The sequence below is a fragment of the Petaurus breviceps genome, unplaced genomic scaffold (assembly GCF_028583685.1).
Source record: "Petaurus breviceps papuanus isolate PSGF00001 unplaced genomic scaffold, PetGlider_PUasm1.0 174, whole genome shotgun sequence".
NCBI lineage: Eukaryota > Metazoa > Chordata > Mammalia > Diprotodontia > Petauridae > Petaurus > Petaurus breviceps.
This window is the reverse complement of record NW_027185761.1, coordinates 42,068,759-42,085,888: the sequence shown is the minus strand read 5'-3', so window position 1 is coordinate 42,085,888 and position 17,130 is coordinate 42,068,759. Positions and strand designations below refer to the sequence as shown.

At 39.2% G+C, this 17,130-nt stretch overlaps 1 protein-coding gene across 9 annotated transcripts in view; it reads right to left on the bottom strand.

The window, feature by feature from the left end:
- The window catches only part of FOXP1 (forkhead box P1), a 689,298-nt gene that overhangs the window by 377,585 nt on the left and 294,583 nt on the right, over positions 1-17,130 (bottom strand). The window contains exon 1 of one of the 9 annotated variants that reach the window (XM_069084100.1): positions 3,028-3,168. The exons of the other annotated variants lie outside the window; for them this stretch is intronic. The gene's annotated coding sequence lies outside the window, so the exon portion shown is untranslated. Of the gene's footprint in view, positions 1-3,027; positions 3,169-17,130 lie in introns of those variants that run through there. 9 annotated transcript variants of the gene reach the window in all.

The window sequence follows — 17,130 nt, the reverse complement described above, 5'->3', positions numbered from 1 at the left end:
TTCAAACCCTAGACTATCAGCTGGAGGCAAGAGGGCACCAGCCTGGGCATGCATGTCAATGAATGCACAGGAATAAAGTTCCCATCCTCCCAAGGAAATTCACAACACAGATAGCCAGGTTACTGTTGCTATCATGTTAATAACTATTTTTTTTTCAAATAATCCTTTTGAAATTATTTTAAGCTGTGTATTACCCAAAAGGCTTTGCCAACTATCTGGAATGAGGCACAGGTAAACATGGAAGGCAATGATCTCCATTATATAAGGAAAAATGGACACCCCATATACTACTGCTGTAATTAAAATACCACCAATTTTCACTTCTATTGTGTGAACAAATCTAACAGGACCAGGGTTGCTTGACTGCATTTATGTAGTTGTAAGTCTACATCTCAACAAGTGATCTGAATGAAGATAAATAGATTTCAGTCTTTTGCCAACTTCATGTTTAATTCAGGATTTAAACCCTGTTAGAAGTTTTATCATTTTCAGGGATGGTCTGCTTATTTCCTCAGAAGATCTATGTGGCTCCTCTAGATGTCCTGTAGCATGCAATGATTTTCCTTTAAGAAGACCAAGAAGGGAGAACCGGAATAAGCTAACTTTCAAGGACTCTTTAAATAGGACCTGTGCTTTAGTTAACATTAATCTTAAACAGTTTTGTGAATTTCACTTTTCTTGTATTTCAAAGAGTTTTTATAAGTTAGGAACATCTAACAATTTACTATGCATACTGAGAAGTTGTAACCCAAGGTTAGAGCATAGCTCCCCAACACTCAGACAAGAAACTTTGCTTCATCTACCCTCTCCCCAAGAAAAACCCCAGACAAGCCCCAAAGAGTTCTAAGGATAACACCTCCACCGCCCCAATAATTCACTAAGGTGAGTTTTCCTGATAAAGACATCTAGTTCCTCTCAGCTAGTTCTGGGGCTCACATTTGTTTAAGGTGGCAGGCTGACAGACTTTGGACAAGATGTAGGCTTGGGGGAGGGAGGAGGTGTCACAAATGCCCAATTTTGTCCCAAGTGTTTATCTCAGCCATCAGAGAGGCACCTACTTCTTTTGATACATCTGCTCTGATTTCCCTCTCCCTGCACTCAGGTCAGCTCACATTCAGATTCCCTTTCCTTGCCCTTGGGACCTCCCCCAAATCAGACGCTGCCCATAAAGAAGCCCCAAATCCTGGATCACCTAAATAAAATCAGTCTCGTGTGATGCAGCCGCCCGCAACAACGTAACCATTTTCACATGAAAAGCCTCCAATCTGGCAGGGAACCAGCCACTCCAAGTGTGCCCATCTTGTTTGGAAAACCGACTTTCTCTTACCTTACAAAGAAGTAAAAGCCCTGGTCATGGTCATGTGGAAATATTTTATAGGTATCCTTTAACAGTCTTTAAATGTTGAAACCTAAAAACAATATTTGCTGTTTTACCTTTGAAGCTTTAACAAAAGCTTTGTTTTAGCTTTTACCTCAGTGTGCAATAAGAGTTAATAATCAAATCCGTCCCAACCCCCACAGATGTTAAACAAAAAGATAAAAGAAATGCAAATAGCTATTGTCATGGAAAGTTAAAGTACCTGTCTGTATTTTTAAGTGAAAACTATTATCTCTATCAATCAAAATTTAAGAATACAATAGCGCTAATCACAGAAGGTGCTTTGACTGAGTTACTTTTCCCCATAAAAAGTATTTTTCCCCCTTAAAAAATCAGGAATAAAAGCAATATACTTACAATTAGCTATGGTATTTGTAATTTTGTTATTAAGAACCTTCAGCAAGCTCATTGTTAATCAGTGCTTCTAAGTCTGGAGGCTGATTCGCACCCAAGAAGACCCAAAGTCCCTACATATTTTCAGAAGGTTGATGAAATTTTATTTAAATTCTCACACTTTCCAACATGTGGTGGAACAGCACACTCTTCTGTTGAGATGAGTTACTCAAAAGGAGGAAAGAGTTAATTGGGAACTAAAACTCTTTCTTGTATGCCCTGGGTCTCCTACCTAAAGCATTTCCAACATAATCTGTTCATTACATATTTTGCTGGGAAGCTTTGCCCTTTCTATTTGGGGGTGTTTAAAAATATTTCATCATATTTCCCTAGAAAAGGAAAAAAGGCTTTTACATCTCTCCCAATTATAGCAGTACACAGGCTAAAGGTACACTGCAAGGATTTCCAAGAAACTAGGATGGGGGGGGGCGGGATTCTCAATTTTTAAAGATTATTCGAAACTAAATATTGTGGTTTCTGGGCGTAGTAAGGGACACGAACGCGCAAAAACCTGCATCATAACACAAATAAGTCCAGATTAAAATTCCTGTAGTAAATACTTAACCTAGGATGCCATTATGTTCACACACACACACACACACACACACACACACACACACACACACTCGACTCTCCTCCTGGATGGATGTCTCCCACACAGAGGCAGTAGGACTATCTTTTTCTTTCCCCCCCTGAAAGATCAGATTTCCCACTCCATGGTCCTGGTACTCTGTGCATCATGGCTAACATCTCTAGTGTGCTATTAATATCAATGAAGAGACGATTCAATTTCCACATCAGAAAAACCTTCCTATTACAGCCCAGCCGTTCTGGTGAGGACCCTAGCGAGGGAGACAATAAAGCCCAGAGTTTCTTGCTGCTGCTTTTACAGTTCTGTCTTGCATACTGTTTGAAAGCTTTTAGCAAACAATGGAAGCATTATCTGCAGGATAGTTACAAAACAGGATTTGTTAGTATGAAGAATAATAAAACTGCTCTCCTATTTTGAAAGAGGCTATCGTCTGCACTCCCGAATTTCCTTTCCATTCTAAGGCAGCACCCTTCAGAAGCACCTGCACTCGAATTAGTGCTCTAAGGCAGCACAAGCACCCCTTCCCCTCCCCCAGATGGACCAGGAGGGCGGGATGGAGGGATCTAAGCACTTAGACACAGGAAAATCTTTTGTTTTCAAACTGGTGCATTTCTAAAACGAAATGAAAGTAGCCGACTCTGCTGTAGCACCAGCACCAACTTACCCATTCATGGTGAGAAGCGAACCGACTTGTAGGCTAATTTGCACCCAACTGTAGAAAGTTGAGAGTTGGAAACCCAGTCGGGCTCTCCCAGCTCGCTGGGCTCCCAACACTGGCAGCACTGAAGGTATGTGGTCTAAACACAACAAAAGCCACTGCCTTACTCGAGATTAAATATGCAGGAAGAGGCCCCCTTTGCATAAACACAAACACTCAGCAAATGAGTTACTGGCTCAGATGGGACGGCCGCCCGCTGAGCAGTCTACCTGTCCGAGGCACCCCCTGAAAAGTCAGGGAGCCTCCTCCAAAGCACGGGAAATGAAGGCTGAGACACTTAAATGCTGGGTTGCCATAATAACAATTAAAATGAATTGTACTCATTAGCAATTAAGACTTTCACTAACAGAAATGAAGGTAGTTCTCTAGTTACTCTAATCCAAAAAGAAGAAATTAACACACCACAACATTATTGGGGTTTACTGGGGATATAATTATATCTCAGAGGTTGTTTTTTTTTTTCCCTTAAAAATAGACAAAAAAACAAACGGATAGCCCGCTATCCAAAGACAACAGTTCAGTTACTTGTCCAGCACAGGGAAACCCCTTTCTTTTCTCAAAAGTATCCATTAAAAGCCACTGCCAGTTTTTCTCATCTCTACATTTTTAATCCTACTTGGGAAAGCATAAACAAAAGGCTGCTTGAAAAATCCTCAAATTCACTAATCATTTCAGGGAAATGATCTAAGAAGTTTTTTCTAAAATATATCCCAAAAGGCTTCCTCTTAAATGTCATGAAATATCACCCAACCATAACCATCCATTTCAACAGGCTACTAGAGATGATATTTTTTTTCCCTCAATAGCCTTAACCACTTATAATTTCCATTTCATTATATAGCTATAATCAACAACTATGCCAGGCCTAAATAGGATCTATCTGCAGGACTTAAAACAAGTGAAAACAACCTGAGGGTAACTGGAATCCATTTGTCTCCCTGGTTCTAGGGCATCAAATCACATTGATGGCTTAATGCCTTTCTGTACCTATATGTTAAATCTTAGTTATTTAGTAAGTTTGCAAAATTAAGTAATTGCTACTATAATACAAAAAGATGATTCTAAACTTCTTTAGGATTTTGTAAAAGAGGAGATGTCAACCTTTTCTGTGTCATGGTCTATGTTGGCAGTGCCCGAGAAAGCCCATGTGCCCTCTTCTTATTATAATATTTCTAAACACATAAAATTAAGGAAACTAATTATATTGAAATATAGTTATGAAAATATTTTAAAAACAAGTTCAGAAGCCCCCAGGTAAGAACTCTTGCTGGACAGTACAGTTAGTGGTAGTTCTGCCTTAGAGGGTCTGCTTTAATCTTTGGGCTTAAAAGCTGAATCATAGATTCCATATACTTAGAAACAATTCATCACAGGTGGCCTGGTCCAGGTGTTTCAAATACTGTGTCACTATTTAAACATATTATTAATATTATTAGGCTAACCCATTTAATTACCCTGTTTTGAATTCCTGCAGAGTAGAGTAGGTTACATTTTTTTTTCTTCACTAAAAGGAAAAAAAAATATGGAAAATGATAAGCTGGAAGGTGGGGAAGAGAAGGAAGGAAAGCAAAGCAAACTGAGTCTGAAAGGCCCAAATAGAAATAAATTCTGTATAAGAATTTAGAATTCTTAGAGTGCTCACCATTTTTGCCTTGAAATGACCTTCTAAATAAGGTGTTAGATAAAACAATTCCCTAGATTATGGTGATCTAACCTTGATGCAAATAAACCATAGAACACAATTTAATCAGTATATCACTGTGCAAAAGCCTTTGTCCATCCCAATGGAGCTTCTAATGACTGTGTTGGCAGTTCTGGCTGGTAGTTATGCCTCCCAGCTCATATATATCTCATACTGGTTGAGCAAGCTAATGGAACTGCTGTTAGTGGAATCCAATATTAATGCCCTGTATCATGCAAAACTGGATGCAAAAGAATATATTATACAATTATAGGTAGTATCTAATTCCATAGGTATTAGATACTGTACTCTAAATTAATATTTTAATAAGGAAAGTGAAATAAATACTACATTACAGGTAAGATATCTATGCATTTGCACTGTGTCTGCCAGGCTTCTTGCTGAAAGAGCACAGGGGGATGGAGCTCACAGAACAGACACAGGACTCTTGACAAAAATCTGTAGGCAAGATTTAGATGCTGAATGCCACACAGGGATGCACAGAGTCAAAGATGTCATCTTCATGCGAGCTCCACTTGCTGTGAGTTTGGGAGCAAAATGAGGCAAAAAAAAAAAAGGAGGAGGAGAGTGGAATGAGACCTCCAGCAAATAAACAGGGTGTACAGTTTCAAAGGCTACAGACACAGACATTTCATTGTTCAAGCCAATTATCAGTGGAAAATAATAACAACAGATGGATTCAGAGTCACTGACTTTTCATATGCACTGCATCGCTACAGAACAGATGATGAAATCTGAGAGCTAGCTCCAAAAGGCAAAACATCTTTCAGTAAAAGAACTCTCTACTCCAGATGGGGACCTTCGAAGGCAGCTGATTATCTTCTTATAATGTTGTAAGATAGACTTACTCAAACACTGCAAGAATTGATCAGATAGGATGAGCACAATGGGGGCATTATTGGGAGGACTTGCTTTAGACCGGTGGCAAAAACCAGCCAGGGACTGCAGTAAGGTTAAGGCTGCGAGTTTCCTGTTTTCTCATTAAGTACTGCTGCTTCCAAATAAAACTTGAAACTCATGCCCAAAAGCAGCACAAATGTCTCCTAGAGAAGATGCATGTATGCCCATCACTGGTTTGTGTGGTGACAAAAAGAAGCCTGGACTGTAAAAAGGACATTTGCAATTATTCTGACGCATTCCAGTATAATTGAAAAAAATACATAGAGCTTTAAAGCAACTTCCTATAAAAAGCTCTCATGAATATACAGCTCTTCCAGCTAAGTCACAGAAACCTTTTAAAAATACCTCTCCCCTTTGATGGAAAACAAAGAATAATTTACTGGCAGTGGGAAAGAAGTGTAAATTTCAGGGGTATGGGTGATAAGCACTTCCAACAAATGTCAAAGAAACTTCCAGGTAAAAACCATCTACCTATCACGGTTGTAGACCACTCAGTCTAAATACCACAAAGTATGTATTTTTGATAACATGCAACAGGTAAAGCACAATCTCAAGACCAACATTAAGTAATGGAAAATGTTAGCTCATTATTAACTGGATAAGACTCTTTACTACTGGAAGAATAATGCCACCCTCCTCCTAAATCCACAGACCATTTCAGAAAGTTCAAAATGTTACTTGAAAATATGGTTTTAATCTCTGTATTGAGAAAAAAAAACTGATCCTGCTACTATTTACTAACATATTTAACATTTAAAAAATATTTTTATGAACACACTGTTGACTTCACAAGTTTACAAAAATGTAAGGACTTTTTTTTTTTAAGCAAGGCTTTTCTTTTAATGTACTTTGTCAAAAGTAAATCTGTAGCAGAACACCCAAGCACAGAGAAAAATGTTGCCAAGGGCAAAATTCTGCAACTGCTTTAAGAAGCAAACAATAACGCCAAAGATGTGTAATGCAACCATCTGGCCCTACTCATGCTATCTCAGTCCCCAAACTTTAGCCCCCACCCCCTTAACCAGCCCACACCAATGCCACAAAACCAAATGGCACCGCTTATGCTTCCTGCTCAATACATTTACACCATGTATTTAGAATGCAAATGTATAAGTAGATTTTTACATATTAATTTTTAAAAATTTTCCTTTTTAGTTGGTACTTTTGATCTTTTGTTATTTTTTAATGGAAGGAGAGTGTTAGGTTCTTGTTTCTGATTCACAACTAGGAATTCCTTGGAAAACCATTCCAATTCTCACTGCGATGAAATCATTTGGATATGGCTATATTGTGACGGGCCATTCCCTCTCTCTCATCCTTCTTTTGTTTTGGGCTCCACTGTGGCTAGCGCCAATCGATCAGTCAACAGGCTTTTGTTTATGAAGCACTCCCTTTGGTGGCCAGCCACTGGGCTAAGCTTGAGGGATACAAAGAAAGAGGAAAACATGGTCCCCCTGCCCTCAAGGAGTTCACAGTCTAATGGCAGAGATTTCATGTAAACAACCCTGGGAATCCACGGCAGAGAAAATATAAATGAAAGTTAATATCAAAGGAGATCTCAAGGGGGGGAGTTGGGATTATAAATTATTTTGATGAAACTTTAATGTATTTTGTCATTCAGTTGTTTTTATTTTTCCCATTTCACTTGAAATTTGACAACCCTGATTTTTAGCAGTCACTTTTCAAGGACTATAATCTGGCTAGATGGCTGCAATATTTACAGCAACTTTTTCCTGCATGGGTGGCAAAGGCTGAAAAGTTAAGCCAGAAATTCCCCACTAAAATTCCTTCATACTTGATTGTTTCAAAGAGTCAGAAGTCTATTTTTTCTTAATGCTAGCAAACAGGGTGTCTGTCAGAATGCAGCATTGAACAAGGGTATGATATGGATTTAAGTCAGGGAAAAACTGCTTCAGCAGACTGCCACTTTCCCCACGTGGCTCCCCCTGGATCAAAGCTACAAGCTATGGCATTAACCAGGATGTTCTTCCAAAGATGCAACTGTACTAAAAATTACTAGAAAAATTGAACCTTCAAGAAGAATCTCTCCTTGGCTTTAGGCGTTTATGGAATGGTGTGTCGAAAACCAGTTGTTCAAGGCAAGGCAGTGGTCCCCCAGTCAAAATGAGCTCTGCACCACGAGCATCATCTAATCAGCTTCTCTGTTAGCCCCATCTCAGTCCTCGGCCATTTCCCATCGAGCACTCTCCATGTTGTGGGCTGAAGTCTGCCTTGCCAGGTTTCTCTGGGATCAGCCAGAGGGAGGCTGCCTTTTGGCTCACTTACTGGATGTACTGCCCAGGGACCACAGAGGTCCCTGGTTTGAGACTACAGTGGTAATCCTTGGGACACACACAGTGAATCCAGCCACCGGATGGGGGACTCCGCTAATTGCTTAAGTCTGCTCGAGTGTCTGGCCACCAGTTGGCAGACACAACACATGGCCGCTTACCAGGCATAGGTTAGTGCAGCTGGAGCCAGATGACAAGCTATTAAAGATATTCTTCCAGTGGCCACATCTGGCTCCTTGGCATGCTCCAAATTGCAGCTGAAATGGAGTTTTTTCCGAGCTGTCTCTCTGAGTAGGGTTAAGCAGCAGACAGGACATTCAGGCTAACTCTGGCTCCTCAGTCCCAGGCAATTCACTTTGTGGTTGCATCTACCAAACCATCTGAGCTGGGCTGCACCACACAGAACCTCTTAGCTGCAGCAGCACCAGCTCCTCTAAGTCACAGAGTGGCTGCCCTTCCCAGAGTCCCATCTGGCTGTTTATAGGGATAGCCCTGAGCTATTGGAGGACCAAGTTTTATTGTGGGCAGATTGGCTCAGGAAGGATTAAACTGAAGGATGAGTGAACTCAGTTTAACACAGTCAGTGTACCTGAAAAGAACTCAGGCCACGTCAAGCCTGAAAATTAATGTCACGCACTCACTGTGTTCCCAGTTTAATGGTAATTAGACTTTGAAAATTTGGCAACACCGTGCCCAAAGTGTTTGTGAGTGGCCCAACCCCCACCTCTCAGTCAAAAAACTGCTATCTGGGCCCCAGGAAAGATAGGGAGGCCATTTCCCCTCCATCCTTTTCTACCTATTCCCTTCCCCCTCCATCCTTTCCTACCTATTCCCTTCCCCCTCCATCCTTTCCTACCTATTCCCTTTCCCCTCCATCCTTTCCTACCTATTCCCTTCCCCCTCCATCCTGTCCTACCTATTCCCTTTCCCCTCCATCCTTTCCTACCTATTCCCTTCCCCCTCCATCCTTTCCTACCTATTCCCTTCCCCCTCCATCCTTTCCTATCTATTCCCTTCCCTTCTTTTTAATTTTTTTTTCAAATTCCGCCCCTGTCCTGAAAACAGTTTTCTTCTATACTATTCAGCAGGTACTCTGCTTTCTCTTTTCTTCTGCTATTAAACCAATACTCTGAAATTCATCACAGGACCAAAAATTTAGAATTGGAAAGCATCTTAATACCATCTAGAACAACTGCCTCCTTTGCAGATGAGGAAGTCAAGGCCCAGGAAGGTGAAGAGATTTGTCTCAAGACACTCTGATCCAGACCTCTGGCCATTTCATTGCCTCATGTGCCTCCTTGGGGGCACATTCTGACAATTATGGGAAGGTGTATTGAGAAAAAAATGGCACGACATGCTATACTTCCCTGCCAGCAGTGGAGCAGCAGAGTAGTTCTAGGAAGGATAAATCATTTAATCAATCAACAGGCATTTACTAAGCACCTACTATGTGCCAGAAACTGTGCAACAGAAAAAAAAATCACTGCCTTCAAATTGGGACAATTAAATCAGAACAATGCTACCATTTTCTGTATTTTTATGTATGTTATGTACATAAAAAAGCAAGAACAGCATCTCCTTACTCCATACTCCGTGTACCCTATACCCAAGTGGCACCATCATTCTTATTGTTCCTCACACAAGACACTCTATTTGTAGATTCTGGGCATTTTTATCAGTTCCGCCCCTTGCCTGGAATGCTCTCCATCCTCATCTGACCTCCTGGCTTACTGGGTTCTAACCCCAAATCTCACCTTTTGCAGTATCTTTCTCAGGTTTTCTTCCTCAATCATGGTACCTTCCTTCAGAGATTATCTCCCCTTCAGCCTGCCTTTTGTACCTCACTGTTTGCCTGTTGCCTCCCCCATTTGACTGAGCTCCTTGAGAGCAGGGGCTCCTTCTGCTTTTCTTTGTAACCCCAGCCCTTAGCACGGCACATCCTACGATTTTTAACAAAAGCATATTGACTTGGTAAGGTGATTTTGGGAAGGTGGATGCAAATAACTTGAGAGAGGAAGGATACAATAACCTAGTAAAGGAAAAGAATGGTGTGAACCAGCAGAATATGCAGGTGCAATACAGTATAAAACTCTCCTGCTCAAATTAACTCTATGAAATGGACGATACTGACCCTCACAGACGCATTTGACCTGCTTAATATATGAATTCAAGCAAAGAATGCTACTCCAAAGTAGACCAAAGGAACTCCAAGTTGTAGCATGAACTGGCCCTTTCTCTGGTATTTAAATAAGAAGAGAGTATATCATAGCTCAGAAACAAGGAATGTTCCAGAAAGAACTGGAGGTCTTCATCACTGCCTCCATCCCCAAAATGCTTTTCCCTCTGTTTCTAATAACTGAGATTCCTTGAACAGAAGATAAAGGCAAAGGTCTTCTCACTGTAGAGTTCCAATGTAACCAGTTTATATGTCTTGCTTATACATTGTTTTTTGCGTGTTGAGACTTGGAGATCTTGGAGAGCAGGGATGAGATTTTTGTTTCTACTTCTGTTTTTGTTTTATTTTGTTTTTTATTTTTCCTTTGTTTGTATCCCTAGCACTTTGGCACAATACCTGGAACACAATAGGTGCCTAATAAATGCTTGCTGACTTTTATAATCAGACAATTAGACATAAAGCTTAAGATACCCCTAAAACATCAATACAGTGGCTCAAATTCACAATAAGGTGTAAATGACTAATAACAAATCCTTTACTAAGAGGCAACTAGGTAACAGTGGGTAGGGTATGATGATTGAAAACATGAAGACCGAGGTTCAAATCCCAAATCTGACCCTAGATCCTGGGAAAGTCATTTTTACCTCTTGGTTTCAATATTCCCATCTGTATATTAGGGATAATAAGAATGTAATGCTGTTGCTAGAATCAAATGAGATAAGATATTTAATGCATTTAGTAAACTTTAAAGCACTTTTAAAAATGTTAGCTATTATTTTTATTATAAAATGAAAGGGGGAAAAGAACATGCTGGGTCTGCTAAGGTAAGAAGAGGGTAGACAAAGATTAAAAAAATATAAAGGGAATGGGTGGACAGTGAAGGTGAGGAGGCCAGAAGTAAGTCTTATGTACGCCATAAAGTGACTTGCCCTGCTCAATCAGTAACAATGTAACTTAAAGGAAAACTCATCATAATACCCCAATGCAGTCAGAGATGTATAATAATAAGCAAATCACGTATTGGATTTTAAGCTTCTTCAGGGTGGGGGTAAATCGAAGTTTCAAAAATATACATTTCTTTTCCATTTTGCTTTTTTTTTAAAGCTATAGAACCCTGGAGTCAGGATTTTGGTTTCTCCTACCACAGCAGGCGGCACACTATTAACTCCAAAGTCCCTGTGCCCACGGGAGCTGCCAGTAATGCCGCTCACGGGAAGGGCCCTTGAAAACATCTTCAAAGAAGAAGGAGGAGGATGGGAGATCTAAGTTATTGGTATGGAAATAAATGTTCTTGTGATGTTCAAGTCTGTGCATATATTCTGTTACTGATTTGGGATCTTACACACTTTGTTTACTTTTTAAATGCCTCTCAGTTCACCTCTAATACCACATTTCTTTGCCTTGGCTGAACTATGGCCTCAGAAGAATTACAAGGAGGAATAAGGGCTGGGTGAAAGGTTCAGTGAACTAATCCACACCTGGTCCATGTAAAAAAAAAAAGAAAGGAAAAAAAAAAGAAAGAACGGAGTCTCATATTTTCCATACAAAAACAAGCCCCTTTATATGAACCAGCTTTGGATTTAATTGCTAAGCTATTTCTCATGGCTTGTGGTCTTTCACAAGCTTCTTCTAAAGTTAGGGCTTGGAGTGGACATGATAGGGTGAACCATGTAATGGAGGGACTTTATTCCAAAGAGGAAAAAAAAAAAAACCAGAGCTTACACTTGGTATCTTTCTCGAGGACAATCAACCTTCTCACAATTAAAAGGGTTGGGTCATTTCTAAGACCAAAGGATTACAGACTGAGAACTGGAAGAAGGAAGGAAGAAAATAAACATTTATTAAATTCTTACTATGTACAAGGAAAAGTGCTAAGTACTTTCTAAATATTATTTCACTTGATCCTTGCAAGAGCTCCTGTAGGAAAATGTTATTATCATCTCCAATTTATAACTGAGGAAACAGAAGCACACAAGGGTTAAGTGACTTGCCCAGGGTCACACAGTTAATATAGGAGGCTGAATTAGAAATTCAAGCCCCTCTTTATTTACTACAGTACACAGATGCACAAATTTTTCCAATTTTTTTCTATGTACTGCTCAGTTGTGCTGATTTTTCCTCTTCTTTTTCGGTCTTTAAAAAATACTACTGGTTATATGAGAGGGTTCTTTTAGAAGAGGAAGGGAAGAGATACTGGGGAAAACTATGGTGATGTGAAAAATTAAAAAAACTACCATCAATAAACATTTATTTTAAAAATAGAGTAGAAATGTGACTTGACAGTCCAGTGGTTTCAATACCAGTTCTGTCATTTGTTCCCTGTGTGACCTTGCAGAAGTCACATAGCCTCTTGGGGTTTCAGATTCCTTATCTGTAATATGAGGATGGCCTGAAAGATCCCTTCACACTAAAATCCATGAACTTCACTTATAGTTGAACCAGTCAAATTTAGATCATCAGACTGTATTTAGCAAATATATCTACTTTCTATGCTTTCATTATATATTTACAATCAGTTTTGTTTTCTCTGCCTCTAAGGGATTTCTTAATTTTACTGAGCAGAAAAAAATAATGATTTTTTTGACTTAACTTGGTTGGCATCACTCTGAGGATGAATGAGTGTGCTACTTGATGAACAGGTGGAGCAGTGTTCACAGGATCAAGGGGGTGAGAAAGGGAACATAAAGATCAGAATATCTGTGGATCGTAGCTCTAGAGTGGAAAGAACCCTTAAAGATAATTTAGGACAACCCCCTCACTTTACAGAGCCCTAGAGATTAAGTTGTCTGTTTGGAGAAACAAAGATGAGATACCAACAGGGTCAGATGGAGGCCCTAGGCCCTACCGGGGCCATTTCTTCATGGGTGTGGGCAGCAGTGGGAACTGGGCAAGTTGGAGGAATTTGCTTCCCAAATCTGCTTCTGAAAGCTAAAACCAAATACTATGTTATAAAAAATTATTTTATAAAATAAATTAGTGGGTTTGTGGAAAACTACCAAAAACATATAATCAAATTACTTTGGGAATTCAATTTCAGATAACAGCTGACATATCCTTCAACTTATTTTACCACCTTTAAGGAAAGGTACTTTTCAGCATCCCCCATACTAAATTTTCACAGGATAAAAAATACTTTAGGAGTTATATAAAGTCTAAAAAAGTATCATTAAAAGTGCATAAAAGAAGCTACTTCTTATGGTTGGTACCTTCTTCATCCCCTCTAGGACTTGAATTCAAGAATCCTTACCCTTCCCCCCAAAAAACCCCTCTTCTTAATATGATTCATGTAGATCTACCTGACCAGGTATGAAGGACTACAAAGTAATGAGAAATACAATAGCATATTAAGTAAATGGGAATTCTCAAAGGCTGGCATCCAGGAACAAAGTTTCTATTTGGAAATACTAAGAATTTAAGTAATCCCCCTTGAAAAATCCTAAAATAACAAAATGCTGCATTACCTAATAGTAATATATATATATATGTATGTATGTGTGGTGTGTGTATGTGTGTATGTATGTGTGGTATGTGAATGTATGTATGTGTGGTGTGTGTATGTATGTGTGTGTGTATGTTCCTTTTGGGAAAGCGATTCAGATGCCTGCAAATCAGTGCCTTTTATATTACTCAGTACAGTATGCCTGATTATTTCATCTGCTAAGTCACAGATTCAATGTACAATTATCCCACAATGTGTGTTAAGATATATCTATATATATTCAATACTCAAATACATAACGTATTCAAATACAATACTCTAGCTAAGACTTTGGTACTTTTCCCTACAATTAGTTATTTTCTAAAATGGTTGAGTGTAACACGTCCCGAAGAACATATGTTCTAAAGAAAGAAAAAAAAGGGCTCTAGAATTAATACACAATGAAAAATAAATTTAAAGCAGCCTTCTGGTCTGACAGAAGAATATAAAAAATGATATGAGCAAGAACAGCTTAGTTTACATACTTTTCAATCACAGCTGCTACTCAGAAACCACAATACCTTTAAAATGACATTTAAGGGAAACATAGCCAGGGTGGCTTTGGCCATTGCTACACAGAGTTAACACTGAATTACAAGCATATTGTTATTGTTATTGTTATTACACTTCATACAGTGTTATATCCTGGCAAATTAAAAGGAAACAGATTATAAAGAAATGCATTTAAAAATAATCTAGCGATACACAGCGTGTACTGCAAATTATTCTGCATGGTATTTTTTTTTTATAACAAGGATTAGATGTCAAAACAGAGTTTCAGGAACAGAAAAAGCAAGTCCCATCTTCTTGGTTAATATTTAATTGGGTGCTAAAGATTCCTTATAGAGGACCTGTGAACCATCACTGACAGCCACACAAGGGACTCCTATCTCTACGAGGGACACAGACTCTTTTCTGAATAAACTAAAATAACATAAAATTAAATCAGGCCATTCAATTAATAAATTACTTTAGTAGACCTTGCAGCCCAAGTCCTATTTAATTACATAATTTAAAAAATATTTGCACACTGCAACCACTGAGATTGGCTTTGGGGTTTCATAATACACACTTAACACTTGAGTTGGAGAACAAATTTATTTAATAAATGCAGAGTTAAGTGCAATAAGGCCATTCCACTCAAACTGCAAAATCACTTAGCACATCTTCAGAAAAAAAAGCAAATAAACTTTCTCACCATTTAAATTTATGTTACTGTGGCCTGTTCTAACTTTGTGTTTTTCTCCCCCTCTTTTATGTTCCTTATAAATCCGAGTATTTCAATAGCAAATCAGCCTAAAACTAATGGATATGATTCCAACTGAAGATATATTATGGCTATACCAAGAGGAAGACTTCAAGGATTCAACTGTCTGGAAGTCAACAGTGAAATAGAGAAAATAATATATTCTGCTGCTACTCCTTAATACCAGGAGTTACCAATACCAATGAAATCACAGGTACAGTTCCTATCACTTTCCCTCTCTACTTCTTAGAAATTGACCTTACATGTGTGCCATATGAATTTGGTTATTATGTCAAATAAAACTTTCCATTTTTTTTAAAAAGCACATCCAAATTAGAAAAGTGATGAGGAAATAGAAATATAGAAGGGGAAAGAGAACTGAGTATTAGGGAAAAGTATGAGAGATTTATGTGGTACTCAAAAGTAGTAAGGGGTCACATCGAGAAAACTTCTCTAATTTCAGAGAGGCTAAATCTTGGTCTGGACATTCCCCTACTCCAGTCGAACATCTCCTCCCACTGCTGGAACCTTCAATAGTAGAATTGTCTGGGTCTAAGAACTTCTATTTTGGGTCCTTCCAGATCTGGGAACCATTCATTCTGTGTCTTTACGTGTGACATCAAAAGGGAGAAAGGAATCAGGTAGGAAACTGAGGCAAATGGAGGTTAAATCATTTACCGAAGGTCACACAGATTAGTAAATCTTTGAGGCTGGATTTGAACTGGTTTTCCTAACTCCAGACCCAGTCCTCTATACACCACGCCACCTAGCTGCGGCATGAGAGATAGCAAGTCCAAAGGCATAAGAGATGGATCTGTGCTAAGCAGTCCTTTCCTTTGGGAACCACAACCACACACACACAATTGTAATTAGGGAGACATCATATAAATAGCTAGATATGTGATAAGCCCCAATTGGCATAAATAACAGATTCCAAGAAGTGGTCACATATATTTTGAATATACACAATTTGAAGTTACAATTATATAAAATATGGTAATCTATTCCTGTCCAGCGGAAATATGCAGTACAAACAATGCCGCTACTTCATGGGATTCATTATTCCACTAAATGGGACCTAGCTATATGGCAGAGGAGACTGGAGGGCCTCTAAGTTACAAAGTTCAGCAGCTCGGGCCTCTTGTAAAGAGTGGGATGTTGGAGGAGGGACAAATGAAGTGAGGAAAACTCAGAGGCAGAGGTGAAGACACAGATAAGTCCTAGCATGGATGACCATTATTGCAAAGACACCAAGATGAGAGAGAAGGGAGGGATGTGTTTGAGAAACAGCAAGTAATGAAGTCTATTGAAACTATACCTAGAATGGAGAGAGGATGAAAGTATGAGATGACTAGAGAGGTAGGAAGGTGGCCATGTTAGGAAGAGCTTTAAATGACACAGGATGTTATACTTAATATATGGGAAATAATGGGAAATGGGGCTCCATGAACACGGGAATAATGTGGTCACATGCGTGTCTTAGGAAAATCAGCTTTCAATTATATTATCACCAACATCAGGGTGGATCCCCACCATACAGTCAGCTATGTAATGGCTACAACTTTTTAATGATGTATAAACAGAGATGTGAAAAATAAAAACTTTGTCATTGGTAATAGTCAGTACATAAAACATATCTAGGATAGGTGGATGGATATATAGATAGAAGACAGAGAGATGGATGGATGGATAGATAGATAGATAGATAGATAGATAGATAGATGGATGGATAGATAGATAGATGATAGATAGAACATTTATTAAGTATCTAGTATGTGTCAGGCTCTGTGCTAAGCTCTGAGGCTACAAATAAAAACATGGTGCCAGATCATCCCTGGTTTAGAGGAGTTCACATTCTCATGGAGAAAGATAACACAAAAAGGGAACTGGAAAAGGAGAGGTATGGATGCACATGTGGTAGGTGTTATGGCTGGAAGTGTCCAGTAAGGGATCAACCACTTTTGTCTATCCTGGTGCTTTATTATGTTGATAAGCTTCCAAGTATGAAGAGGACAACTAAGATGGCGGAGGGGCTTTGAGTTCATACCACATGAACATGAGGTGAAAGAAAAGGGGTAGAGGGAGGAAATGAGAATGCCCCACAGAGAAGGAATTAGGATTTTTCTGCATGGTTCCAGAACATAGACCTAGAAGCAATGGGGAAGAGAGAGACAGAGACAGAGACAGAGACAGAGACAGAGACAGAGACAGAGAGACAGAGAGACAGAGAGAGAGAGAGAGAGAGAGAGGGAGGGA